Source organism: Ovis canadensis, chromosome 16 (genome assembly GCF_042477335.2).
Source record: "Ovis canadensis isolate MfBH-ARS-UI-01 breed Bighorn chromosome 16, ARS-UI_OviCan_v2, whole genome shotgun sequence".
Lineage (NCBI taxonomy): Eukaryota > Metazoa > Chordata > Mammalia > Artiodactyla > Bovidae > Ovis > Ovis canadensis.
This window is the reverse complement of record NC_091260.1, coordinates 24,869,558-24,872,210: the sequence shown is the minus strand read 5'-3', so window position 1 is coordinate 24,872,210 and position 2,653 is coordinate 24,869,558. Positions and strand designations below refer to the sequence as shown.

The 2,653-nt window shown below is 39.1% G+C and overlaps 1 non-coding gene across 1 annotated transcript; it reads right to left on the bottom strand.

Moving 5' to 3' along the window:
- Positions 1 to 492: 492 nt before the first annotated feature.
- On the bottom strand, positions 493 to 599 carry LOC138422057 (U6 spliceosomal RNA). Its single transcript, XR_011249728.1, has one exon. It is a non-coding gene; the product is annotated as a U6 spliceosomal RNA (small nuclear RNA).
- Positions 600 to 2,653: the final 2,054 nt, after the last annotated feature.

Genomic DNA, 2,653 nt, shown 5'->3' with positions numbered 1-2,653 from the left:
ATGGACTGCAGCCCACCAGGCTCCCCCATCCCTGGAGTTCTCCAGGCAAGAGTACTGGAGTGGGGTGCCACTGCCTTCTCCCACTATTGTGCTGGTTTCTACCAAACATAAACATGAATCAGCCATACGTTTACCCATGTCACCTCCCACTTGAACATCCCTCCCACTCCCTCCCCATCCCACCCTTCTATGTTGTTGCTGAGCCTTGGTTTGAGTTCTCTGAACCATGTAACAAATTCCCACTGGCTATGTATTTTACATATGGTAGCGTATGTTTCCATGCTACCCTTTCATACATCCCACCCTCTCCTTCCTCCCCCCTGCTGCCAGCCTTGTCCGTAAGTTTGTTCACTGTCTATGTCCCCACTGCTGCTCTGCAAATAGGTACATCAGTACCATCTTTCTAGATTTCATACATATGTGTTAGTATCTGTAAGTTGCTTTTCCTCTTTCTGACTTACTTCATTCTTTATAACAGACTCTAGGTTCATCAGAAGTATGGAACACTTCATGAATTTGCATGTCATCCTTGCACAGGGGCCATGCTAATCTTCTCTGCATCCTTTCAATTTTAGCATGTGTGCTGTTGAAGCAAGCACCCCTCTCAGTTTGATTCTTGAGAAAACTGATGTCTAAAGAGGTAAAGTGGCTTGCTCAAAATTGGATGACTAATGAGAACCTCAGATAGGGCAGGTACATAGGTTTATAACTCCTGCTTCAAGTGTCTAATCTAGCCTCACCCTTCCTTCCTTAGAAAGATTTTAGAGGTTTATTCCACATGCTGTTAAGGCTTGCCTGCTTTAGACAACTACTTTTGGGTCCCTCAGTTAGGCTGTCTTAGTCCATCTTTCTTCCAGGTGTGAAGGAGGCCGTAATATAAAAACTATAAAAGGAAGGGAAAATATAAGAAACTATATAAGAAAAGGAAATTTAAAGAAATAGAAGAGTGACAAATAAGCTTAAAGGAAAAGCATTACCAAAACAACCTTGAAAAAGAACAAAATTGAAACTCTCAGACTCTTGATTTCAAAACTTATCAAAAAGCTATAGTAATCAATATACTGTGGTACTGATATAAAGGCAGACATTTAGACTGATGGAATAGATAGAGGGCCTGGAAATAAGTCATCACATGTATGGCTAAATGATCTTTAACAAGGGTGTTAAGACCATCCAGTGGAGGAAAGGGCAGTCTCTCTTCAACAAATGATGCTTGGAAATTGCATGAAAAGTGAAGATGTTAGTCATTCACTCCTGTCTGACTCTTTGTGACCCAATGAACTGTAGCCCATCAGGCTCCTCTGTCCATGGGATTCTCCAGGCAAGAATACCAGAGTGGGTAGCCATTCTTTTCGCCAGGGGAATCTTCTTGACCCAGTGATTGAACCCAGATCTCTGCATTGCAGGCAGATTCTTTACTATCTGAGCCACCAGGGAAGCCCAAGAATGAAGTTGAACACATACCTTACCCTATATACAAAAATAACTCAATATATAAAGCTCTTTGGAAGAAAACATAGGGGAACATCATGACATTGGATTTAGCAAGAATTTCTTGGATATGACACAAAAAGCAGAGGCAACAAAAGTAAAAGCACAAGTTGGACTACACCAAAATGAAAGACGTCTATGCATCAAAGGACACGGTCAACAGGACAAAAAGGCAACCTAGAAAATGGCAAGTATTTGCACATTATTTAGCTAATAAGGGGTTAATATCCAGAATATAGAAAAACCTCCTATAATTCAACAGCAACAATAAAACAATCTGGTTAGAAAATGGACAAAGGACTGGTATAGATATTTCTGCAATGAGGATATACAAATGGCCAATAAGGGCATGAAAAAATATTCATGACTAATCATTAAGGTAATCTAAATCAAAGCCACCATGAGATCCTACCTCACACTCAGTAGGATGGCTATTACATAAAACAAACCAGCCAGAAGGTAGCAAGTGCTGGTGAGAATGTGGAGACACTGGAACACTTGTGTATTGCTAGTAGAATTGTAAAATTGTATAGCTGCTTTGGGAAACAGTATGGTGGTTCCTCAAAAAATTAAAAATGGAATTGTCATATGACTCAGTAATTTCACTTCTGGGGATATATCCAAGGGAATTAGAAAGCCAGATCTCAAAGCGATACCTGTATACTTGTGTTTATAGCAGCACTATTCACAATAGCCAAGAGGTAGAAGCACTCCAGGTACTTATGGACAGATAAGTGGGTAAATGGAATGTGATATATATTTACAGTAGAATATGATTTATCATTAAAAAGTAAGGCAGTTTTGGCATGTGCTCCAACATAGATGAATATTAAGGACATTATGCTGTGATATAAGCCAATTACAAAATAACAAATACTGCATACCTGCAATGTACAAAGTGTTCGAGTAGCCAGATTCATAGAAAGAGAGCATAGAATGGTGGCTGCCAGAAGCTGTAGGCAAGGGAAAATGGAAAGCTGTTACTTAATGGGTATGGCACTTCAGTTTTGCAAGATAAAATATTCTGAAAAATGGTTGTACAACAATTTGAATATACTTACCACTACTGAACTGTACATTTAGAAATGGTTAAGATGATAAACTGTGATGAGTTCTTACTATAAGTAAAAATAAAATTAAAATAAGAAAAGCATTCAATGTC